This window comes from Macrotis lagotis, chromosome X (assembly GCF_037893015.1).
Source record: "Macrotis lagotis isolate mMagLag1 chromosome X, bilby.v1.9.chrom.fasta, whole genome shotgun sequence".
NCBI lineage: Eukaryota > Metazoa > Chordata > Mammalia > Peramelemorphia > Peramelidae > Macrotis > Macrotis lagotis.
The window spans coordinates 171,589,951-171,617,826 of NC_133666.1; the positions used below are offsets into that span (position 1 = coordinate 171,589,951).

Here is a 27,876-nt window from a genome sequence, read left to right on the forward strand (position 1 = left end):
AGGATAAAAGTTTTGATCTTTCCATTTCTAGCACCTAATACAGTGCCTTCCTCATTAAATATTAGATTTAAGAGGTCAGATTTGATGAAAAATGCAAAGCAACAACATGAATATCTGAAATACACACATACATATGGCATAGATGCAAAAAATGATCTCTTTTCAGCGATCTCAATTTCTTATATAATAGCCACAAGGTATCTCTTAGAGCATTCCTATTAGTAATTGTCAAAGGCAAGAGTTAGGCTTCCCTGGCCCTAGTAATTTTGATTATGCATGCACACACATATGTATAAATATGTATATAGATGCACATATGTCTATGTATAGTACTTATTTTAGTTTCATAGACTAGAATATAATTCTTGGGAGAGAATAGAAAGACTCCTGGACCTGTATTTGGGAGAGACCTGGGTAAGTCCTTCCTTTCATCATATTTGTGTGTGTGTGTGTGTGTGTGTGTGTGTGTGTGTGTGTGTGTGTGTGTGTAGGATGTCAGTTGATAAGGAAATCTTAAATTGCTGTATTAATTTTTAGTCCATTTGGTAAAATTATAGAATAAAAAGGTCAGGTGAACCTAAGAGGGAGAATGAGTATTAATATTTTAATTAAAATATAAAGACATCTTTACTTTGATACTAGCAAACAGTCAGAAGATAGAACAAAGGAATTAGAGGATGGTCAGGAAAAAAAATAGAGATAAAATCAAAGGATGATTAGTTAAGTCTGGTGTTTTGGAAATTAAGATCCACTCTCTAAGACAGGGACCTTTGGCTGCCTTTAGAATGAACTCTTTCTTAGAATAACATTTGAAACACATAAAATAAAAGATTATGATGAAAAAAATTATCTTAAAAAGCAGTTGTCAAAGTTAATTAAAAATAATTCATGGATTTCAGTTTAAGAAGCCTTGTTTTACTTTGAGTACAGATTGAAGCATACTTTTTTCACTGCATGTGTATGTGTATGTATGTGTGTTTTGCAACATGATTGATATGGAAATATGTTTTACATCGTGATTGATATGGAAATATGTTTTACATAATTTCACATGTATAATTGATATCATATTGCTTGCCTTCTTAAGAGTGGGGGAGAAGCTATCAGGGAGGACAGAATTTGGAACTCAAAATTTTAAAAAGTGAATTTAAAAAAATTTTAAAAATGTAATTGATAAAATAAAAAATAATTTAAAGAACCCTTATTTTAAGGAGTGAATTAAGACAAGGAGACAGTTCTGGTAAGTATGATATCTGTTAAATGAGAAGACTGCCAGCTATGGAGGAAGAACCTAGCCCCTGGGATCAAAACCTTGTCTCCTCATCTGAAGCAGAAGGTGATGGTATTTTTTATCCCTCCCCACTCTTTGTGGACAATAGTATTGTGTAGAAGATGCTGTATCCAGTAAGGAGTCAGCCAAGTAAATCAAGGCACCTTACTATAGGAATTATGAGAGTCAAAGGAGTGGGCTTTGGGAAAGAAGCAGACCCAGAGATCTCAGCAGACAAACTTGTCCAGAAAATAAACTTGAGCATGACAAAAAAGAAAAAAAATACCATTCTGACCTTTCCTTTCTGGAGGTGTAAATTTATCTAGGTTGTGTGTGTTAACTGTATGAATGCCTTTCTCTTAGTGCACCCTGTATGTACCAACTCATCACACCAGTGCTGTGGATGGTTGTGGGGAGAGATCAGTACAGGTGTAAGAGGCAAATGTTTTTTGGCTTCTGTTCTTATGCTATAAATACTTTGACTTTGAGCTAAATGGTGTCACCTGACTATTAAAGGCGAATGTACCAGTGGGGACTTGTGAACTACAGTTTTAATAGTATGGATCCACAACCCTATGTTGAACCTGGGGTATATGGATATCCCCATAAGAGTGGGGATATCCCCAGATTACAACACATAAAATAGGATTAATAATGTCTGTACTGCCAATCTCACTGGGTCATTGTGAGAGTCCAGTGAAATAAAGTGTGAAAAGTACTCACATTTGTGAGCAGTTTTTATTCCTTAGATTTTCCAAAGAAAACCCCATAACAAATGATCTTCAGAGTATCCAGCAAAACTCATCAGCTGGTCAGTTTAGCTTCCAGCTTGCAATTTCAGTAGGAGAGTAATGTTTATACCTTCTTGATGCATTTGACTCCTACCTGTTCTTCCTCACTTCTCACTCAAAAGAGCATATGAGAAATGCATCAAAGAAAGAGCAGAATGCATATATCCTTATTTCAACAACTTTTCTTCTAAACATCAATAAATAATGATCACAAAAATGACTTCACATTTGTTTGCTTCTTTCTGTTAAAAGGAGAAAAAAATAGAATTTCTTTTTAGATATTCCACATGTACCTGTGTTATAGGGGGATTCCTAATTATGCCAAACACCATCACAGACAGCAGGGGAGATGAAGGCTTTAGATTTGGAGTTTGGAAAGGAATTTAGTATACTAGATTTATGTAATTTATGCAGTTTTGAGAGGGATTAGTTTGGTAGTAGGGGAAAGGAGAGGGAAGTGAATTATAAAGAAGAAGGCGACCACAGTCTGCTATAGTTCTTGTATCCACTGCAGCTGTTCTTCTCTATTTGACATCCCAGAAAAAGAAAATACACCAAAAAGAAAACAAAATAAATGAAAAAAAATACCCAGAAGTATACCAGAGTGCTTGAAAGGCTCTTCATGCTTGGAAAACAAAAGTCCTGCCATTCTAGAACTGAATTGTCAAAGTATTTAAAACTTCCAGTTGAATGGGCACTCAAGCATCCTTGCAATGTGGAGATAAGGGGTTCTCAAGTCCAACTTGGCACATTTGTCTCCAAGCACCATTTTGCAGCATTGTAAAAACCTGGTAGTTTCTAACCTTTCCAAACTGGTGGGAAAGCAATGAAAATGACCATTGTCCCTTCTCGCCTTTCTTGACAGAACTATTAAAGACCAGGGCCAAGGGTTCCTGCAAAGCCAAGAAAGTTACAGAATTACAGTTGATGGAACCACCTGATTCCAGTAATGTGCTTTCCTTCTCCACCCCCAAAATGTTCCACATTTTGAAGGACAGAATCCTATGGAGATGAAGGGAAGGTAAATTTAGAGTTTTAGAAAGCATGGGGAACAGCAAGTAATTTGAGATTCTCATTTCTTTCCAACATACACCTTTCCTACACTTCTCACATTTCTGAAATAATCAGGAGTTAATTATTCCTGCTCTTCCCCACCCCCAGCCCCGAGTTCTAAAAGCTCTGGCTAGAAATCAAGTCCAGTATGAAACACCTGCTTTCCGCTACTAAAGGAGGGGGTGGTAGTGGTGGTGGTGGGTTACAATGCACCACATGCCAGTTGGCTGTGTAGAGAGAAAAGAGGCTCATTAAAGAAAAGCCCCTGACATTATTAAGTGAATAAAGTACTGCCTCTTGTATACACACTCTCACACACATACACTATTCTAAAGCACCATTTCTTCACCTTCCCCTAGTTCTAAAATCCTGCCCTGATGTTAATGAACCTTGTCACAGTCCAGCTCCTAGTTTGTCATGGGGGAATGTTCACTCAGGCTCTTAAGCTCAGTCTCCAAGTTCTGGGTCAGTTTGTATCCCTATTCCTTGCATTCCCCTGGATTCTTTTGATTCCCTTCCTCCAGGCACTCTTTCCTCGTAAAAAGAGCCCAAGCTTCTCAGAAGAAGTAGAGCAAAGAAATACAGCATTTCTCATTAGCACAGTTTCAAAATTCCAGAATCACTCTTCAGGTCAGCATTTAAAGACCAATATGTTGAGAGAAACTGAACTTGGAATCAGAAAGATCTGAGTTCAAAACCATTTTCAGATATTTACTTAAGTACTGTGGAAGGGAAGGGAGGAATGGGGAAGGATCAAGGAAGGAAGGGGAAGGATCAAGGAAGGAAGGAAAAGAATAGGGAAGGGAAGGGTAGAGAAGAGTAACATTTGACTTTTATTGGACTCAGTTCCTTCATGCATAAATGATACTGATGGATTTTTGAAATAATCAGATTGATTCTGTCTTCTTAAAATTGATCTTATTTGCAATTAATTGATTTTATTCTGTAACTGCTCAAGTCATGATTCTTTGTCTCTGAACTGAACTCAGAAACCTATCTGGCCTGTAATGAGTTAAATTCAGAGATCCAATTCTGTTAATCACTGTTTTATCCTTGTGTCAAGGAAATTTCTTATCATTAAAGGATGTAGGTGGATACCAGTGAGTCTGGTTTTGTATCTCTATAACACTCAATTATCCTTCAAGGATGTCTGTTTTTTTCTCCAAAGAAGCCTGGTTTGCTATCTTTGTCCTTGCAGATGCAACTGGATTCAAACAATGAAGATTTATTAGCCACATGAAGGAAGGAAAAGGTTGTTCCTAGCCCTTATTCCCAGTTTCCATCCAATTATGTTTTCTTCCATCTATGGTACTAGCCTTCCTATTTTCTGTATTCTCCCAAACTATAAAAAAGCTGTTAACCACATAAATTGGGTCTTAGTTTTGCTGGGGAAACTGAGGTCTTGTTTACTGGTAAATTTCTGCTTCAGAAATAAATTGATCGTGCTAGGAGCTTTGTGCCCCAGTCTACCTTAATTTTTTAATTATTACAACTTGATAGGGTCTAAAAGTTTGTTCCAACTTTGTTCATTATACTGTATATTCAGTCTCACTGGCTGTAATTCAAAAGGGGGGATATATATGTTTGTTTCGTCTTGCTTATTTCTCAGTCTCTCTCTTTTGATGTTTCCAAATGAAAGCCACAATAAGGAGACATTCTAGTACCTCTAACGATTCAAATCCAAAGGCTTGAAATGTACCCTCAAATTGCTTTCCCCAACTATGCATTGACTCACACTCACTGAATTTGCATATAGTTTCATTAACCATTCACAATGCACTCCTTCCCATCCTCTACCCCTCCCCAGTCTAGTCTGTTAATTGACCCATGTATAGAGTGTTAGTCCTCCAGTCAAGTTGACCTGAATTTAAATCAGGTCTCAGATATTTACTAACTTTGTTGCTGCTAGCAAGTTTTTTAATCTATTTCTCTCATTTTCCTAAACTATAAAATGGAGCAAATACTAGTACAAATCTCTAAGAGTTATGGTGAAAATCAAATGAGGCAATATTTGTTAAGTACTTAAGAATAGTCTCTGACATATTTTTGATGTTACTTCAGTCATATCTGACTCTTTGTGACACCATTTGAAGTTTTCTTGACAAAATATTGGAATGGTTTGCCATTTCCTTCTCTAGCTTATTTTATAGATGAGATAATTGAGGCAAACAGGATTAAGTGACTTGCCCAGAGTAACACAATTAGGAAGTGTCTGAGGCAAGATTTGAACTCAGGAAGATGAGTCTTTCTGACTTCTGGCTTTTTACCTTAGTCATTGTACCACCTACCTTCCCATCTGTTACATGGTGGGTACTGTATAAATGCTCATAGTTTTCTTCTTTTTCTCTTCTCTCTAATTCACACTATGAATCACTTCAAGGTCAACCCTAAGACTCCATAGGATCTTAGATTTATAATTCAGAGGAACCACAAAAATCATCTAGCTTAACCATTATTTCTTTGTCATATAAGATAAACTGCACCTTTTGCATGTGAACATTTTGGTTTCTGAAAGGGAAAATGAAAGAAAATGAACTATTATGATAAGAAAAAATTTTAAATCCACTTGGGAAGGATGTAGTTTTTCATGTATGAACTTTGAAAAAAGGACAGAAAAAGAATTTTTGTGTGAAGAAGATTGATGAAATTCATGTACAAAGAAACAGTTTTCAGATAAAACATCAGAAAGACACATAGACCATTATGAGTACTAAATAGAGAATTACGGCAGTTTGAGGACAGAAAAATGGCTGAGGCTATAGGGCATTGTTGTTTCTTAACTTGTCTGCATGTAATTGTTTTTACAACTGGAAAGGTTAAAAAAATCACAGAATGTTAAATCTAATAACTATTTGAGATGATAGGATGATTAATGATGGTTTCATAATTATAATAAAGGTGGATTTTGTGAATTTTACTTCTTAAGGGAGAAAGGAATCACTGAGTCTCAAGATGCTCTGATGTGACCTTTGGCAATGTTGAAGGAGTCAGCAAAAGATCAGAGGGACCTGGATGGAGAAGACTTCTTGAAGAGGTAAGCAGTTAAGAAGGCACCAGGAGAGTCAGTGTGATAGGAATACTTTACTATTAGGCTGGAAATTATTGATAGGTTGGAGAAAGGTAGAAGCTCAGGGGAAGAGAAATGTTTTTTTAATTATTTTATTTTGTTTTTTCCAATTACATGCAGAAATATTTTTTTTAGAGTTTTTGCAAGGCAATGGGGTTAAGTGGCTTGCCCAAGGCCACACAGCTAGGTAATTATTAAGTGTCTGAGGCCGGATTTGACTCCAGGGCCTGTGCTCTATCCACTGTGCCACCTAGCTGCCCCAGAAGTATTTTTCATATTCATCTATTTGCAAGTTTATGAATTCCACAAGTTTTCTACCACCCTCCCTTCCCTCCCCCTCCTCATGGCTGTTATATAATCATATTTTACATATTACCATCTTAGCCATGTTGTAAAAGAGGAATTTGAACAAGGGGAGGAAATGAGAAAGAAAAAACATAAAAGAAGTTTAAAAAGGTGAACATAAAAAGTGCACAGTCTCTATATTTAGACTTTATAGTTTTTTCCCTCTGGATATGGATGGCATTTTCTATTACAGGTCAAAGAGAGTTAAATTTCGCTTATTTTTCTCCAGTGTCATCTATAGATTGAGGTAGATAAAGTGTCTCTGATGTGCCAGGAAGAAACAGAAGGAAAACAGAAGGAAAAATACAGAAAAATACAGATTCTGCATTTGCTTTGCTTTCAGAAGTTGACTGGACAAAGCAGGGTCAAGTTGAGTGAAGAGCTGGCTGGATAGATTTGGATTGCCTATAGAACCAGCCAAAGGCTATTAAGAACTGTTTTATTTTTAAAAAAATACAGAGCTGAATGGATATACTAGTATACTGTTGACTGACTAGTATAATAATTGACTGACCTTATCTATAGTATACTTAGAAATCCAATCTAATGAATTTGACAATTCTCTAGCTTAATGGGAACTGCTTTTTACTACAATAGCATAATAGTATTTCAGAGCCCTTTAAAGAATGATTATGAATTAGAAGGAGCATATCACCATTTTGATGGATTTAGAATGAAAGAAAAAAGGAAGGAAGTGAAGAGACTGAAGTGATATTAATTGTTCATGAAGTATCTAAAGACTAAGGACTGCTATCCAGAGTCATGAGTTTCCCCAAGCAACTGAGGTATTCTCATTCATTTATCTTCCTGATAGGAGAATGTTCTGACATTTTGACAGTAGAAAATTTACCATCATAACTAAATTGAAAGTAGTTCTGAGCTCTGTTCTCTTTGGGGAGTAGCTCTAATTTCTTTAAGTTTACCTCAGGAGAGGGACTGGGTCCCTTTAGGAGATTGTGGCATGTCCCCATGGGGACTGTGGCTTGACCTCAATGGTTGTGTGATCATCTAAATGGAGGGTAAAAAAAGATGAGTCATATCATCTTTCCTTTAATAGCCAATCATGGTGTTTGTCTCCAACAAATCCCTTTTATTTTTCACACATTATAGCCCAATGTTCTTCAACTCCAATCCTTCTCATTCTTTTGACTTTCCCTCTTCTGAGCTGGGTTTCAGACCTTCAGTAAAATTATAACCTAACCCTGACCCAGTCATAGCAGCAGCTTTGCTGATGCCACTAAGAAAAATCACTCTCTTCTCTCACCCCTGGCATAATTTTGGCAAAAGAAAATTTAATGATTGTAGTACATGATTAAAAAAAGATTGGAAGTTATTAATCTAGACAACAAAAGAGGAAAACAGGTAGCATGGTTCTGAATCATGGTTCATTCATCATTATGAATGAACCTGTTGCAAGATATTGATAGAGAAACATAACGAAAATAAGCAAGTATATCGTGAAAAATGTTTGAGACAGGTTGGCAGAGTTCTTCAAGACAACTTTTAAATCATATCCTTGTCTTGGGAATACTGATCCATTCTTGATCTCTCAGTTTCAGGCATGTTGTGTGTGTGTGTGTGTGTGTGTGTGTGTGTGTGTGTGTGTGTGTAGTTCTGCTAAAATATTTTGAGTGGTACCCTATAGCCATCCAAGTTCAGTTTCCTCTGTCTGCTTTTCAAGGCTTCCTTTATGATGTAGAACCACTTTATTTCATGCTAGTCACATATTCATAATCTATGCTCCAGCTAAAGAGACATTTATCCTTCAAATAGCTACTATACTTTACCATCTCTATGCCTTTGTAGTTCCCTAGGTTTGGAATTTTTCTTTCTCTCTTTGCCTACTGAATCTCTACTCATCCCATAAAACTCAATTCAAATGTCATCTTCTCCATGAAGGCCTGATCACCTTTGGCACAAATGACCTTTTTTCTTAGCCCTCCTAGGCACTTTGTTCCATAACTCACTATATCCTCATCACGTAATGTTTTTGATGATCATTATGTACTTAAAAAATCTCCTGAGACTAAACTCCTTTGAGGCAGAAGTGTGTAGCAGTGTTCTGCCAGGGTAGGGACTTAGAAAATGTTGGTTGAATTGAATTGTGAATGTGTGGAATAATAAGTTAAATGATGCCCTTATTGAGGTGGAGCTGAAGAGCTAAGAAGATGCATGAGCACATGAAGATTTTATATTTTAGAAGTTGACACTATCATTGGCACCTGAATGGCCCAGTAACCTCACAACTTAGATTCATTGATGTTAACAGTTATGATTGGTGGACTGGTTGATTGGCCTAACCCCCTTTCCTCTTTGCCAGCTATATTCTTTTAGTTTTTGGTGGCTCCTTGCCAACCCTTCCTGTTCAATTTGCTTTGCCAGAGTCCTCTCAAAGTGCATTCACTAGTGTGGGCTGAGATCACAGTTGGGTCTCTGTAGATTTGGTCTCTTATGGGTAGCTATATGGGTCCCCCCTCTATAGAGGGAGGGAGCTTGTCATTGGAAAACCAAGAAGATGAGTGAGTGGTACCTTGAACTGTTTTCCTTTTACTTTGGCCTTCGTTTACTTTAGTGGCTCAGAGGGAGCCTGAGCAGGCTGACACTGCCTGCAATTCACTTGTACTGATGAAGGCAACTTGACAGCTGCATAAATCACTGCTAGATACCACTAATAGGTTGCTGCATGAGACTGTACCAGACCACCCAAGCACAGCTCTTGGGGCAGCCCTCTCTGGGCATATGCACAAATACAGTAATGCAAATTGCTTAACCCTTTGTTATTCCCCACCACTGGAACAAATACAATTTATTTATAATATTCTTTTTCTTCCCCTCAGCATTGCCACAGGCTAGCATGACACTTTCTCCCTTCCCCCTTTATCTTTTCACACTTCTGGCTCATATCTCCTTCATTCTTGCATTTTTTTCAGCTTCAGCTTAATGTTCAAAGAAGTAGATATAAGCAAAGAGGGCTGGAATGTTTTCTTCTCTTTCCCTACCTCTTCTTTCCTATGTTTTTTTTTATTCTTCTCTATTTTTGAATACCTGGGAAGAATGAATCAGGTTCACTGGGAGTTACGTATCATGATGATAATGATGGTTTATCTTGGTAACTAGTGGAGAGCAGAGTAGAGCAGAGCCAGAAGGAAAGGAGGGCTACCTCTCTCTCTCTCTCTCTCTTTTTGTCTGTCTGTCTCTCCTTCCCCAACTCTTTTTCGCCCACTGGTTGCTTGCCTGTCTTTTTATTTACCTCTTCCCTTTTGTCTCTTCCTCTCTCTCTCTCTCTCTCTCTCTCTCTCTCTCTCTCTCTCTCAATCTCTCTCTCTCTCTCTCTCTCCCCATCTTCTTTTCTTCCTATCTCTGACCCCCCCATTTTTTTTACTCCCCGTCTCCTTTTTATTTCTTTGTCCAGTTATCTCTCTGTATCTGTTTGTTTGTCTCTGTATCTCTGTCCTTCCCTCCATTTTTCCTGTGTCTTTTTGTCTACCTTTGTCTCTGTTCTTGTTTGTCTGTGTCTGTCTATTTCTGTCTGCCTGTCTCTCTCCTCTTTTTCGTACTTTCAAATATCTATCGGGCTCCATGGCAGAATTATAGAGTTCACTCATTTCTCAATTTAATTAAGATTATAGCTATAGAGTGCTCTAATTTTCCCTTGTCCTCTTATTGATATAAGATGAGGACAAAAACCTTCATAGTTCTTTTATCAATTGCTTCTGATTTCTCTTCTTTCTAGACCTTGCCTTCTTTTTTTAAAAAAAAAGTTTCCCACTCTCCACCAATTACTCTTCACTTTTTGTAGCATGGATTCTTGACTATCTGGTGAATCTCTTTTTAGAATAATATTTTAAATAATTGAAAGAAAAGCTTATTTTCAGTTAGAGGAAAAATAATGTTTAATCTTTTCCTTCATCTGCTATTAAGAAACAAATAGGTAAGTTGTCTGTAGACAATACAGAATACAAACAGAAGAATTCTTTATAGAAGGTAAGTTCTTCCAGATACTCTTGTTTGTGGATAACATTTTAACATTTTGCTGACTGCACATACAGCCTGAGAACATCAAGAGATCCAAAATGAGATATATCATCATAAAAAAAATTTCTTCAACCCTGGAAAAGCCAAATGGTTAAAGAATGCCTTATATGTAGTCTAAGGTATACAATTGGTGAACAACCAAAAGAACTGGTCCATCATTATATATATTTTGGACAGGGACTGCTCATTGATAGTAAACTGGACCTTGAATTGAATATGAAGCAGAGAGTTGGTTGGATTGCCTTTAAAAAATTATGTAGTCTTTTTAATGGTTGCAATTCCCCCCCTGAAATGAAGGTCCATTAAAAATCAATAGTTTTCCAGTGATATTGTGTGACTTTGAGTCATGAAATATAGCCTCTAAAGGAATTAAAGGTAACAAAAAAGGCATGGAGTTGGAGGTCTGAGGAACAAATATCGACTCCTCCCCACACCTAGTCATTCTTCTTCCTTTTTTAAGGAGATCACAGATTGACTCATAATCTTCCTCTACATCACACCTTCCACCCATATACTTAGGAAGTTCAATATGGATATCAACATATATTCGAACATTCTGGTTTCTCAATTCATCAGTGTCGTCGATGATCTACTCCAGGTCTTTTTTCCAATTCAGCCACATAGACTGTTATCTATGAGCTTGTAAATCTGATAGCTCTGGGAAGAGCTATATCTCTCCTCTCCCCAGAGATCCCATATTATATAGCCTTCTTACCTATAGTCATTGTCTAATGGAGTGGTGACTTGATAATTACTTTTCCAGTTGTTGCAGTTCCTACTTCCTAAGCACCTATAATTCCCAAAGACCCAGAAAATAACACCAACAAAATTCTTGACATGATCAAAACCTTTTTTATATCAAAATTTAACTAGAAAAGAGACATTGCCATCTGCTTTGCTGTTGTACCCTAAGGACCCCGGGATGTTTTCATCTGATTTGCATCTGAAACCTTGTATCCCAAGCACTTAGCTGTGTGCTTTGTATAGAATGTAAATGTTTTTCATTCATTCATTTATAATAGAAGAAACTCAAAGTAGGGGATAGACTGTTATATTGGAATAAGGAACCATTGAGTTTGAATCTCAACACTTTTGGATTTGCCATGGGGCAAGTTGCTAAATCTTTCCAAGATTCAGTTTTTTCATCTATAATGAGTAATTCATGTAATCTTTGTAATTTATGATCTCAAAAGTTATTTCTAGCTCTAAATCTAAGTTTCTATTTTCTTTTATATAATTTTTTTATTGCTTATGAGTCTATATGTTGTTTTTTGTCTCTCTCTCTCTCTCTGCCTCTACCTTTCCTACCCCCAATACCCCTTTGTAGAATGCAACCTCCTTGAAGGCAGGAGCAAAGAACTAGAAACTGCAGGAATTCTTATCATCTGGGAAATGGCCTGAACAAGTTGTAGTGCATGATTCTGATGGAATACTACTGGACTAAAAGAAATGATGAGCTCAGTGATCTTAGAAAGGCATGGAAAGCGGCAGCTAGATGGTGCAGTGGATATAGCCCCAGTCCCTGGAGTCAGATCGACCTGAGTTCAAATCTGACCTTAGACACTTAATAATTGCCTAAGTGTGTGACCCTGGGCAAGTCACTTAATCCCATTGCCTTAAATAAATAAAATTTTAAAAAACGAAAGGCATGGAAAGACTTGAACAAAATGATGTTCTGTGACTTTGGGCAAGTCAGTTAAGCCTGACTGCCTTGCAAACAAGACCATCTCAAATCATCCTAATTCATATCTAGCCACTGGACCCAGATGGTTCCAAACGAAAAAGTAAAGCTGGTGAATAAGCACAGAATCCCTTTCACTCAAATCCAATTTCATGTGCTTGTCATGGCATCACCTACCTCCCTGATGTCATGGTCTTCTTTGAAAAAAAAAAAGATAAAACACCAACATTGTATACAGTAGCAACAATATGGTTTTAAGAACAATTTTGAGTGACTAAATCATTTTGAACTATTATAAACACAGAAAATAAAAATAAAGGAGATATGAAAAAAGATGTTATCTTCATCCAGAGAAAGAAGTGATAAATAGATGTTTGCATAGAATAATTTAACAAATATAGTCCTATTTATGTCTAATGGTAGCCACCTCTAGGGTGAGGTGGGGGAGAGAAGAAAAAAAAGAAAATTTCATGATAAATGTATTAAATATTTAAAAGGAATAGCAGGTTGTACTTGGTAGATTTGCAGTTTCATGTACATTTATCTTTTTTAATTATACTATGTTATGGAAATACTTGCTTTATTCCATTAGCTGGTACAATGTCTGCTACATAGTAGATGCATAATAAATATTTGTAAATTAATTACATAAGTAGATATAAATTGAATGGTGGGTATCAAAAAATTACCAAACAAGAATTGCTCAGGAAAAGTAGCATAAAGGAGAAAGATGATTGGGGCAAAAAAAAAAAGGACAAATAGGAAGGACTAACCTGATAGATTGCCTATACATTTATTTTTGTCTAGACAATATCAAGAGAATAAAAGAAGACTTGTAAAAACATTTTATGGAAGTGTTGTAATTTGCATCATGGGAGGGATCGTATATATCAAGGTGATCCTAGACTCATAGAACTAGCAGTGTATTTATGATCCTTCTTGTGGTCCTTCGCCTTATGTACAACTATATGTAATCCTCAGGAATTTGTGAAATAAAGGTGACAGGTCTGTTTTATTCTGTGGAGTACAGACATTTATGTGCTCACTTCCCACCCCCACCTCCCCAACTCTCAACTCTCTGACTCTCTTTCTACCTCTGTTCCTGTATCTCACTGCTGTTCTTTTTTAAAATTTTATTTTTTCCAATTACATGTAAAACTGATTTTTAATATTCATTTTTTGTAAGATTTTGAGTTCCACATTTTTGTCCCTTCTTTCCTTTTATTCCCCCCTCCCCAAGACAGCAATTCATCTGATATAGGTTATATATGTTACAATCATATTAAATGTGTTTTCATATTGTCATGTTGTGAAAGAAGAATCAGAACAAAAAGATAAAGCAAAAAACAAATTTTAAAAAGTGAAAATAGTATGTTCTGGTGTTCATTCAGACTCCATAGTTCTTTTTCTTGATGTGGATGGCATTTTCCATCAGAAGTCTTTTGGAACTGTCTTTGGTCACTGTATTATTGAACTAAGTTTATCATTCTTGATCATCACGCTGTTGCTCTGTACAAGGTTTCCCTAGTTTTGCTCACTTCATTCAGCAAGAGTTCATGGAGATTTTTTTCCAAGGAGTTCATTGCAAGCTTTATTTTGTTAATCTGAACAATTTATATATTTTTTGTAAATATATATCCATTTCATTAGATTGTCAGATTTATTGGCATACAATTGGGCAAAATAGCTCTGAATTATTTCTTTAACCTCATCTTCATTGGTGGTGAATTCACCTTTTTCTTTGTTTGAAACTAGCAGTTAGTTTTCCCCTTTCCTTTTTAAATCAAATTAACCAAAGATCACTTATCTATTTTATTGTTTTTTCATAAAACCAATTCTTAATTTTATTTATTAGTTCAATAGTTTTCTTACTTTCAATTTTATTTATTTCTCCTTTTATTTTCAATGGCATTTAATCAGGATTTTTTAATTTGTTCTTTTTCTAGATTTTTTTTACTTGCATGCCCAATTCATTGACCACTCCTTTCTCTATGTAAACATTTGGAGATATAAAATTTCCCCTAATAGCAGCTGTTGTTGCATCCCACAAGTTTTGGTATATTGTCTAATTATTGCCATTGTTCTCCTTGCCCTTCCTAAGCTAGAGTAGTTTTTCTGTGGAGTAGAATAATATAGTTGGAAGATATGTAATTGCTAGATAAGGCTACAAACCCAGAATTTGAGATCCCCAGTCCAGAATCTTTTGCAATACACATCTGAAGCTCTTAAGTAGCTAACAGAACCAAAGGAAGACCATCTAGTTTTTCAGAGTCTAAATGGAGTTCAATAGAGTAAATCTGAAAATCTGAATTGAGTTCATTTCAGAATTTCAGTCATTCTCTATGGTTGCCTAATTTTATTTTCATTAAAAATTTTCTTTTAAAATTATCAAACATTCCTTCTTTGTATTATTTAAAGACTGTTAGTTATTCCTCCTTTATGGATATTCTCTTTTTATTGGATTGTAATAATGCTAGAGTAACTAAGTAGCCCAGTGGATAGAGTACCAAGCCTGGAGTCAGGAAGACCTGAGTTCAATTCTGGCCTCAGATACTTACTAGTTGCATAATTCTAGAAAAGTTACTTAACCCCATTTGCCTCAATTTCCTAATCTGTAAAATGAGCTGAGAAAGAAGTGGCAAACTACTCTAGTATCTTTGCCAAGAAAAACCAAATGGACACAACTGAAAATGCCTGAAATGTAGCAATAATAATAATAACATTGCTCTATTGTGGTTCTCTCTAGGAGATTTGATCCTTCTTAATTTCCTTAATAGCTTCAAAAAACATGTCCAACCCTCTATGAATGTATGAACTCCAGGATTTTGCCTTGTACCCTCTTCTCTTCTTCCTTTACATTCTCTCTCTATTAGTTACTGTGATTCCCAAATCTAATATAAACTGGCCTGATCTCTTCCCTGAATTCCTTTCCCTATTGCCTACATATGGGTTTCAAATGTCTAAAACAGAACTCAGTATTTTTTCCTTTAGATCACCCTTCTTACCAGCTTCTTTATTTCTGTCTAGTCACCCTGTTTTGAAGAATAGGATAGAAATTATCCTAGAGTCTTCACTTTCACTCATTTACTCATTCACTTATTCAATCAGTTGCCTAGTCTAACAGATTTTATACCCTCAGCTCTCATACCTGTCCTTTTCTCTCTTCTCACAGCCCTACAGAGGACTTCCAGGTAATGAAACTAGGAAACTCCAGTAGCTTTTCTGGATACAACTTTAAATAAAACCTCTACACAGACCTAAAACCTACAGATCCAACCAAATAAAGAGTGAAACAAGTTCTCAACTCAAGAAAGTATGGAGTATCAGTAAAGACCCATCTCTTTGGGAATAAGGGGGAAGTAAAATCCAGCATAGGAGGGAGAGCAGGAAAGCCAGCTCTAAGCCACAGTGCAACTCAGGATTCAGCTCAACAAACCAGCTATCAAGGAGGGTCCCAACCACAGGCAAAATCTGAGACCTGGGAATGGAGGGGAAATAGGACTAGATTGGGAATAAACTGCTGCATAGGCCAAGTCTGGGCATAAAGCCTCTGCAAGGACTATACCTGGGCTAGAACACCTTGGCAAGTATTCAGTCAGGGACCAGACCCCAGTCTCAGCACCAAAAGTTTGCGACTATAATTTCTATATCCCAGGAGCTGAGCTCAACTGTCAAAATAAGCAAAAAACCAGAAAAGAGTACTGAAAGCTGCTACTTAAATAGGGATGATAAAAATACCATCTTGGAAGAAAAGAAAGCAGTCACAAATTGCCTATATGTGAAGCCTCAAAGGAGTTTAATAATTGACCTCAAATTCAAAACCTTATGGAAAAGTTCAAAAAGAAATTTAAAAACCAAACAAGAGTGAAAGAAGAAAACTGGAAAAAAGAAATAGAGTCATATAAGATAATTAAGAAAAATAGACTGAAGAAATCAGCTCCTTAAAAGTAAAAATAACCAACTGGGAAAAAGTGTAACTCATCAAAAAGTAAAATTAACCAACCAGAAAAGGAATGAAACTCATTTAAAAACTAAAATTAACCAACTGGAAAAGGAAGTAAAAATTAACTGTAAGGAAAAAAACTCTAAAAATCAGAATTGAACAAATGGAAATTAATGACTTTATGAGACACCAAGGCTCCATCTAACAAAACCAAAAGGTTGAAAAAACAGAAGAGAGACTAGAAGAAAAAGTTCTTTAGGAAAATAGATCCAAGAGAGATAATTTACAAATTATTCATCTTCCCAAAAGTCTTGATAAAAAAAGACCCTGGAAAATATGATTCAGGAAATTATCAGGAAAATCTGCCCTAATATCCTAGAACAAGAAAACAAAAATAGTCCTTGGGAAAAAAAACATAGAATACCTGTAGAAGAAACCTCAGAATAAAAACCCCAAGGAATATTGTAGTCAAATTAAAGAATTCTTAGCTAAAGGAGAAAATACTGCAAGTAGTCAAAAAGAATCAATTTGAATATCATAGAACCATGATCAGAATTACATAGGACATATTAGCTTCAACATTAAATGATTAGAGGTCCAGAAATATGATATTTTGTAGGGCAAGGAACTTTGGATTAAAACCAAGAATTATTTACCCTGCAAAATTCAGTATATTCTTTGAGGGTGAAAGATGTATTTTCAATGGAATAGAGGACTTCCAAAAAGACCAGAACTGAACAGAAAGTTCAGTTTTCAATCCCAAAACTCAAGATAAATGGAAAGAAGAAAAAACACTAGTCAAGAACATTAAACTGTATACATTACTTCAAGGGAAGATAATATTTGTAACTCTCAAGAATTCTATTTCTTGGGATAATAAAAAGAAATATACGTAGAAGATATGAGTATAGGATGACCATGAAAGTATTGAGTCTTCATCCAATATCATAGCTAATGAAGACTGAATATAATTTGAGAGATTATATTTAGAGGATATGGGTATAAATGAGTCATGAAGCACAGTTGATTACAAGGGTTACTTTTTTCCTATTGAAACAAAGGGAGGGAGAATACTTTGAGGTCTGTCCATAATTAAATCATGAAGTGATCTTACTTTACTAGGTACTTTAGTTAACAAAGGTTAACAGAGGGAGAGAGTGAACTTAGAAGGGATAGACATAAATAGATCATGAAATGATCTTGCCTTAATCCATACTTTAGTTAACAAGAGTTGTAGTCCTATAGTTACAGCACTTTAGGGCCAGAGGGAGAGAGTGTGTTTAAAGGAGCTAGATATAACTAGATCCTGAAGTGATTTTGCTTTACTTGATACTTTAGTTATAATTAGGAGTGTACTTTATAGGGGGTTGGTATAAATGGTTCATGAAATGATTCTTCTTTACAATATATTTTAGCTCATGAGGATTGTATGTTCAAAAAAGGTACTTGAAAAGATGATGTGGTATAAATTGGTTATAATTTGATGTTATTTATGACTCTTGAGAATGTATTTCTAATGGGACAGAAGAGGAGACTATACTTAGAAAGTGATTATGAAACAATATTGCTTATAAATTAAACAATATACTTCTATCAGGATAGATAAAAGATATTTTGTCAGAGGGGTTGTAGGTACAAGACAGTGTTAAAATGATAAAGATGGGAAATGAAGGATTACACTAAAGAAAGCTAGGTATTAGAGGATAAATAACATCACATGAAGAGGCACAAAGCTCTATTATAATAGAGGGAAAGAAGGGAGGGTGTGAACACTGAGTAAATTATACTCTCACCAGATTTGGCCCAAAGAGGAAATAGCATACATTTTCAATTCAGTTTGAAAATCTGTCCTACCCTATAGGGAAGTAGTGGGAAAAGGCAAAGAAAGGGGTAAAAGAGACTGATAAAAGGGAAGGTGAAAGTAAAAGTGAAAGTAACATTAAAGTTAAAATTTAAAAGAAAAATTAAAGGAGAAAGGGAACAAAACATTGATGAGGAGGAATGAAGGGAAAGGAAAAAGAAAAGTATAAATAAGGAAAGATAGCATGGAAGGACGTTAATGATCTTAACTGTAAGTGTGAATGGGATGAAATCTCCCAAAAAACAGAAACGGATTGCAGAATGGATTAAAAACCAGAACCCTATAATATGTAGCTTACAAGAAAAACATTTGAAGAAAAGAGAAACACACAAGATAAAGGTAAAAGACCCGAGTAAAATATATTATGCTTCAGCAGAAGTAAGAAAATCAGGGGTAACAATCCTTATTTCAGGCAAAGAAAAAACCAAAATAAACCTCATTAAAAAGAATAAGGAGGGAAACTACATTTTCTTAAAAGGCACCATAGACAATTAAGTAATATAATTATTAAACATAAATGCTCTAACTGGTATAGTATCCAAATTCTTAGAAAAGAAACTTCATGAATTACAAGGAGACATAGATAGCAAATCTATGATAGTGGGGGACCTTAACCTCTCTCTCTCTCAGAATTAGATAAATCTAACCACAAAATAAAAAAAAGAAAGTGAAGGTGAATGAAATCTTAGAAAACTTAGATATATGATAGACCTCAAGAGGAAACTTAAAGGGGAATAGAAAGGAATATGCCTTTTTTTTCTGTAGTACATGGCACATATACCAAAATTTACCATGAACTAGGGCATAAAAACCTTGCAATCAAATGCAGAAAGGCAGAATTATTAAATGCAAGCTTTTTAGATCATGATTTAATAAAAATTACATGTAATAAAGGGCCTGGAAAGATAAACCAAAAAATAATTGGAAACCAAATAGCCTAATTTTAAAGAATGAGTGAATAAAACATCAAATCATAAAAATAATAAACAATTTCATAAACAATGACAATATGACATTATACCAAAATCTATGGGATGCAGTCAAAATAGTTTTTAGGGGAAATTTTATATCTCTAAATGCTTATATGAATAAAATATAGAAAGGAGAGATCAATGAATTGGATATGCAACTAAATAGCTGGAAAAGGAACAAATTAAAATCCCCAATACATACAAAGTAAGAAATTCTGAAAATCAAAGGAAAATTAATAAAATCAAAAGAAAACCATTGATCTAATAATACTAATAAATAAAACTAAGAGTTTGTTTTATGAATAAATCAATAAAATAGATAAACCCTTAGTTAATCTGATTGCAAAAAAGAAAGAAGAAAACCAAATCACCAATATCAAAAATGAAAAGGATGAACTCACCACCAATGAGGAGGAAATTAAAGTGATAATTTGAAGCTATTTTGCCCAACTGTGTGCTAATAAATTTGTCAGTCTAAATGAAATAAATGAAAATCTGCAAAAATATGAGCTACCCAGATAAACAGAAGAAGAAATAAAATACTTAAATAATCCCATTTCAGAAAAAGAAATTGAAGAAACCATCAGTAAACTCCCTAGGCCCAGGTTGATTTACAAGTGAATTCTATCGAACATTTGAGGAACTATTAATTCCAATAAAAAAAAAACTATTTAAAAAAAAGGACTTCTGCCAAATTCCTTTGATGACAGTAATATGGTGCTGATGTTTGGTTGGTTGATTATTTCGGTCTGATCAGACCAATACAAGCTCAGAATACTCTACCACAGGTCGGGCACAAATATTTCATGTGAACACCTGGTTTGGGTATTCTAAACTTAAATATGTCATGTTTCCTTTGAGCTGCTTCAATTCTGCCTTTATCATAGAGTGCAGCCCTCTCACTGATGAGGGGATGCCATTCTGGATGGTCCTGTGCCATTGTCTCCCATTCTGTACAATCAATTCTAAAGTTCTTCAATGAGATCTTCAGGGTGTCTTGGTATCACTTCTACTGACACTTCTACTGAGAACTGTGAGTTCTCCAAAGGATAAGTCGTTTTGGCAAGTGTACTTCTAGCATTCTAACAACATGACCAGTCCATTGTAATTGCACTCTCTATATTAATGTTGGAATGCTAGGCAATTTAGCTTGAGAAAAGACCTCAGTGTCTGTTATCTTCTCCTGCCAGGTGATCTTCAGAATCTTCCCAAGACAGTTTAAATGGAAGTGATTCAGATTACTGACATGGAGCTGGTAGATTGTCCATGTTCCACAGATATATAGTAATGAAGTATGCATAATGACTCTGGAGACCTTTAGTTTGTTAGTCTAATACATCTTCTCTCCCATACTTTCTTTTGGAACCTTCCAAATACTTGGTTAACTCTGGCAATATGTGTGTGTGTCAATCTCATGTTCCATGTATGGATAGTGTGGTGCTAGCTGATGGTGCTGGCTGTGTTTTCTTGGTGTTATTTATTAGACCAAAATTAGCCCAAGCAGCAGAGAATCAATCCATACTTTATTATATCTCAACTTCAGAGGTTGCATTGAATGTACAATCATCTGCAAATAGAAGATCATGCACCAACACTCCCTCCACTTTGGTCTTTTCAAGTTGAAGAATTTCCTATCACTATGGTAGCTGACCTTGAGGCTGTATTCATCCTCAATGAAGAAGTATAATAGCATGACTGAAAACATCATGCTAAAATGAGTGGGAGCAAAAACACATCCTTGATTCACTCCTTTGGTGACTGGGAAATCTTGAGAACATCATCCACTATCCAGAAACTGGACATGCATGCTATCATGACATTGATGAACAATACTGAGGAACTTCTCCAGGCAACCAAATTTTGAGATAATTTTCCATTGAACCCTCATGACTGATGGTATCAGAGACCTTGATTAGATCTATAAATGTTGTATACAGACTTCTGTTCTGTTCCTGGCATTTTTGTGGAGTTGTCGGGCAGCAAACACCATATCTGCTGTTATTTGACTTTTTTTGAAGTCACACTGCTCTCAGGGAGATGACTATCTTCCAGGTGAAGGATCAGCCTTTTGAGAAAGACTTTGGCAAGGATCTGATCTTACCAGCAATGCCTAAAAGAGAAATATCCCTGTGATTGTCACAGGATAATCTATTCCCTTGATGGCGGCATCCTTGAATTCTTGGGGGACAATCTCTAAATGCCATATAACCTGGAAAATTTCCATCAGTTTTTTGGATGAGCAATGGGCCCTCCACTGTGTAGATCTCAGCTGGAATAGTATCAGTACCAGATGTTGTGCCACTTGAAAGGAACCTAATGGCATTCAAAATCTCTTCTTCAGTTGGAACTTTAGTTAGGGACTGATTGACTTCAACTTGGGGTAAGCAGTCAATGGCTTCTGCGCTTACTGATGATAGAATGTTAAGAACACTATGGAAGTGTTCAGCCCATCTCTCTGGGAACATATCCCTATCATTAATTATTATGGATCCATCAGAACTGAGTAGTTAAAATGCATCATAAGACTTTGGCCCATAAATAGCCTTCAGGGCATCATAATAGCATTTAGGTTTGTTGCTGCCTGAATAAAATTGAATTTCATCTGTCTTCTTACTGTATCAAGAATCCTGCATCTCTCTAAGCTTTGCTTGTATTTTACTTTTTTTTTTCATTTTTGCAAGGCAATAGTGTTAAGTGGCTTGCCCGAGGCCACACAGCTAGGTAATTATTAAGTGTCTGAGGCTGAATTTGAACTCAGGTCCTCCTGACTCCAGGGCCAGCTCTATCCACTGCACCACCTAGCCACCTAGCTACCTCTTTGTATTTTACTTTTGATGGAATTAAATGCTTCCTTTTTAGAAATGAACTATCCTACTGGTAAATCCTGTGGAGTTCTCATTTTTCAGGTAACAGCTTCTGTATTTTTCCATCATTTTCATCAAACCAGTCTTGATGTTTGCAAGTGTTTTGCCCAGATGAACAAATACAGTGCTCTACACCAGATTTTGGAAAGCTGCCTACTCTCTTTCTGTTCCACTGTTGCCAGTTGTGTGTTGACTCAGTTTTCCCTCCAAGTTAGCAACAACCGTTCCCACTTAGAGAGACATTCTAATCTCTTGACATTAATTCTTCTAATAATCATTTTGCCTTGGGGTTGTTACTTTGGCTGAATGTGAATATTTAGCTTAGAGAGGATGAGTCTGTGATCACACCAGCACACTGTACTACACATTGCCTTTGTCATTCTAACATTCTGGCTGCCTCTTCTCCTTACAATCACATAATCTATTAGATGCCAATGTTTGCTATGAGGAACATCCAGGAAGTTTTATTGTGTTTGGGTGAATGGAAGACAGTGTTTGTGATGAGGAGGTCATGAGATATGCAAGTCTTCGGTGGTAGGTGGCCATTGTTGTTGCTGTTTTCAATTCCATTCCTCCCAAGGACTCCCTGCCATGTCTGGCAATCTGAGCCTATTCTAGCATTAATGTCAGCCAGAATTATGAGCTTATCCTCTTTTGGTACGTTGGTGATAAGGGTCTCCAGGTCTTCATAAAATTTTCTTTATGGTGGAAGCTTAGGTACTGATGATAGTGACATGGAGTTTTCCTGAAAGTGGCCATATCATTGTCATGAGTATGTCATTCACTCCTTTTGATAGGCATTCAAGAAAGTTGACTGTATTAGTTTTGATTGTAAAATCAGTCCCTAACTACCCCAACTTCATGGCTCCTTTCTCTGCAGCCACTCCAGGAAAAAAAAACACATATCCAGCTTTGACTTTAGTAAACTGGTCTTCATTTGCCAACCTTATTCACTCAAGGCTGCTATTTGGATATGATACATGCTGAGTTCTCTTGCAACAAGAGTTGTTTGTCTTTCAGGACTATTGGATTTTGTGTTGTCTATGAGTGTGTGCATGTTCCATGCACCAATGGTCAGTGGAATCTTCTTTGAAGAAGTTTTTGTAGATTTTTTTTTAATGTCTTGACCTCACTGTGGGATCCCTGCCTGCCATGGTAATCAGGCCAGAGTTGGGTAAGTAGACAATTTTTAGGGCACCTTTTCTAGCCCTTTCCTCACTCTAGGAGGTGAGCAGTGCTCATATCTCAATCAGAAGAGCCAAAACAAAGAAAATTACAGACTAATCTTTCTAATGAACATTGATGAAAAAATTTTTAATAAAATTTTAACAAAGAGATTATAATAAGTTATTACTAGGATAATACACCATGATTAGGGAGGATTTATATCAGGTGGGCAGGGATGGTTCAATATTAGGAAAACAATCAACACAATTGACCATATCAACAACAAAACTAACAAATCAATTCTGAAAACACCTTTGACCAAATACAACTCCCATTTCTATTAAAATACTAGAGAGTATAGAAATAAATGGAATTTTCCTTAAAATAGTAAGCCTCTTCTAAAACTAACAACAAACATGAAATGTAATATGGATAAACTAAGAGCATTTCTGGAGGTGGGGGGGAAACTAGGATACTCATTATCATCACTACTATTTAGTATAGTATAGTATTAGAAATGTTTACCTTAGCAATTAGAGAAGAAAAAGAAATTGAAAGAATTAGAATTGGCAATAAGGAAGCAAAACTTTTACTCTTTGCAGATGATATGATGGTAAACTTAGAGAACCTTAGAAAATCAACTAAAAACTACTTGAAACAATAACCCCAACAAAATAGCAGAATATAAAATAAGCCCACATAAATTATCAGCATTTGTATATATGAACAATAAAGTCCCAGAGCAAGAGACAGAAAGAGAAATCCCATTTAAAGTAACTATAGAAAACATAAAATAGTTGGGAATCTACCTCCCAAGACAAACCCGGAAACATGAACACAATTACAAAATAATTTTTTCACACTACCATCACCACCATTTTTCTATGCAATTTAATCACTATCACAATTATACTCTTAAATCGGATTCCCTGTTAGTTTGGAGATTGAACTAGTAAATATTTAATAAATAGCTCTCCAGAAAAAAAGAAATGTACCCACAAATCATGTTAAAGTTTAATATGCATTTTAAACATCTTCTCCATCCTTTTCAAGACTAGAAAAATCAACAAAACAATAAATGAAGCCCATTTTATAAGAGATTGCTTTGCTTTGCCAATATTTTCCTAAATACTTAAGCTGAAAATTAAAAAATAGGCTCTGGAGACTGTTGGAGATGGTTTCATCAAACTCTCTGGTCTCTTTACAACTGATTCACATAATGGACAAATTGACATTGCCAAAGCACAGGTCTGACCATGTTATTCTTTTTCTGGAGAAACTTTGGGAACTATCCATTGTCTTCATTTCTTCTATAATCCTCTATTTAGCATTTAAAGCCCTAGGCACCAGTTTATCTTTTTTCATTTGGTAATACATGACTCTCCTTACTTTGTTCTCCAGTCAAACTGGCCTGCTAGTTCTTCATATCATAGATGATATGATATATCACCTCCTGCTTTCATTCCTTTAACAGTCTGTTTAAAATGTCTGAAATCCTCACTCTGCCTTACTGAAATTTGTGTTGCTTTTCAATTTTCAGTTATAGAGTTAGGCCTTTCCTGATCTAGTTTCAACCCTTCTCCCCCTCTTAAGTCACTATTCATTTATCTTGTATATAGCCAATTTTTTTATATGCATGCTGATTGCCTCCCTCAATAAAATATAAGCTCTTTGAGGTTAGAGACTATCATATTTTACCTCATTTGCCTAGCACATAGTAGGCAATCAATATATGCCTGTTCATTGATTACTAGACAAAGATATTTCTCATCATTAATAGCAAATTAATGAAAAAGATGATCACAAAAGATAAAATAATTTTTTGATTACATAAGATTGAAAAGATTTTACATAAAAATTAACAATCTAGAATAAAAAGAAAAGTGGTCAATTGGGAAGAAAAATCTTTGTATTAATTAACTCAAAATATATGTAAGACCAAAATCAAATCCTCAGTTTACAACAGGTCTGACAATGTTAACGAATACTTTTTGAAACATCAATAACATGTGAGACATTATTGTAAATAAGTAATAATGAATGAAATATAAATCAAAATAGTACAAAAGTTTCATTTTGCACCCAGAAATTTGGCAGCGATGACAAAAGATGGGAATGATTGATGATGGAAGAGGCTTAAAAAATAGAGAAAGAGAACAAGCATTTATTTAGTGCCAATGTGGTAAAGTTTCTAGGGTGCTAGAGTCTTAGAAATCAAGAATCTCAATCAAGACTTGAACTAGAATTTGTATAAGATATTTACTATGCATATGCTTAGAATAATTCTAACTATGGACATAAGCTCTAGCATCTACCTTACAGGATAACAACGATGAAGATCAAATGAGTTAATTTATGCAATGTGCTTTACAAACCTTAATGCAATATTAATATAAATATGTTATATACACAATATAAAGGAAGCTAGATCATGCAATGAATAGAGTACTGGGACTGGAACCATAAAGACTCATCTTCCTGAGTTCAAATCCAGCCTCAGACACTTATTAGTTATATGACTTCTGTGGTTTTTGCCAAGAAAACCCCAAAATGAGTCATGAAAAATGGTTGAACACAAAGTCATATATAATATGTACATATATAAAACCTGAGGGATCCCAATTAGTAATTGAAAACATAAAAATCAGTCTCTAAGAGTACAAGAACAAAGAATCAAGTACCAAAATTATAAAATCTCTTAAATTAACCTATCTTCCAGAAGTGGTGTCATAAAAACTCAGGGATTAGGGAATGACTTTCTCTTGTTTGAGCAGACTTTCTAGAATTTCCCAAATGCTTGGGGCCTTGCATTTGACCCAGGAAAAACTTTCCATAATATACATTATACTTGAGGATGAAGAATGTCATAGGGATGTCAGTGAAACCATTTGCCTAGCAACTTTGGGAAAATCTACTGCTAGCAACACCATGCTGGCTGAAAGGGGAATGTTGGGAAGATCACCCTCTTTGACTTTTTGTAGAGGAAATATTGAGTCCACTTGATGGAGGTCAAGTGGGAATAGAGGCCAGTATGATTGCAAGCAAGGATACTCCAATTAATGTGATTAAACTTTATTAATCAATCAAAAGTTTAAACTATCTATGAGGAATGAAATGCTTTGAGAGAATGAACCAAGTTAGATAACAAAGTATTAGGATTAATTGAAAGAATTAGACATATTTCTATGCATGTCAAAGATGGGATTAGAATTGGAAAGTCATTAAACTTTGGGAGTGCCTTGACCAGCAATGCTAAATTGCAAGATCGTTGTGTCTATAATCAGTAAACATGGGAGAAAGAGATACCAGAGAAAGTCCCTGCATTGGAGGGACTGGAACAATATCAAACAAAGCATCTAGCTATCTAGCTGGGAGCAGAGAGAATACAAATTAGATTTGATGAGGTCAGATTATGTTAGGAAAATTGATTTTTTCAAGGTAAAGAGAAATGTAACTTCAGGACTTTAGAGTCCATAAGGGTTGGGGTCCAGATAGTGCTCTCTCTCTCTCTCTCTCTCTCTCTCTCTCTCTCTCTCTCTCTATATATATATATATATATATATATATATATATATATATATATATATATATATACATATATATGTTCATATTCTAGTGAGATCTTAATAAGTACTCTAGGAAGGGTTAGCCTTTTATCACATGCTCTTTCTATATGTATTTGGGAGAGAGTGAGCCAGACTATATTTTTGTGTGTGTTGTGGTTATTGTTATTATTTTGTTTTACCAAGTGTCCTTACTCTGCTAACCCAATAAATTCCCTTTGAAAAAAGTTAATTTACTCTGATTGTCTAAGTTACATTGGGGAAGTAGAAATAGGACTGGAGTGTTACACAGGCAAACCATTAGGCAGTGAGTGAGACATAGAAACCCAAGCTACACTTCCTTCCTTTTTTGTCCTGTGAACAAAGGTTGCTAAGTCACTTCCTATTTCCTGCTTAATTATAGTAACTTCTTGCTTAAAATCTCCTTTCTAGGCTATTTTAGAAGCAGGCAGGTTTGTAAGAGTTGTTCTTCAGATTTTAATTTCTAAGTACTTTAAATTAAGATAAAATTTGTGGGTAAATAAACTCAAACTATTTGCCTAAGAGCAAGAGCAAGAAAGATAGAAAGAAGAAAGAGAAAGTAAGAAAAAAAAGAAAGGGAAAAAAGAAAACATTTTTATCCAACTAGGTTTCAAGGAGAGCCACAGAATTAAGAACAGTGCCAGGTCTTAAATCTCATAAATTTGGCATGGTACACATGACTCTTAGAAAATAACCAAGACCCTTAGAGACCACTGGTTGAGAAAAGTTATGCCACAAACCCAAGTATCCCTTATTGTTTCCCTCAGGAAAACTCAAAAGAAAAGTTTGGCTCCAGTGAGGAGAGTGAAAAAAAGATTCCAAGGGAATATGGTGTTCTATCTGTACAGCTTTAATTGCAAGGCAATTATCAAAGCAATGTGGTCAGTACCTGAACCTATCAGCCTCTGAGCCTTCAACTCCTTCACAGTTTCCCATCAGTGGTAAGACTAGAATCTTACTGAGATATCAATTAAACCAGACATATATAACCAACCTTTTGCTGATGCAAGATGGAGAAATTCTTAACTTAATCTGGAAGATTCTCCAATGCCTCTAGTTTTCCTCTTTCTATAATTAAGACACTTATATGCAGTCATTCCAGGGATATAGAATAAAGCCAGAGTATGCCTATAGAATACCTTACAGAATGATACCTTGAAATTATTGTGGTGCCACTGATTTATCCAAACTCCTTTGTCTCAGAAGACCATATATCTTGCTATTGCATGATCTTCCAAGAACTA

The 27,876-nt window shown here is 35.5% G+C and overlaps 1 long non-coding RNA gene across 1 annotated transcript; it reads left to right on the forward strand.

The window, feature by feature from the left end:
• Positions 1-1,642: 1,642 nt before the first annotated feature.
• On the forward strand, positions 1,643-27,867 carry LOC141502660 (uncharacterized). The gene is made up of 3 exons (XR_012472615.1): positions 1,643-3,082; positions 6,041-6,148; positions 27,400-27,867. It is a non-coding gene; the product is annotated as an uncharacterized LOC141502660 (long non-coding RNA).
• The last annotated feature ends 9 nt before the right edge of the window (positions 27,868-27,876 follow it).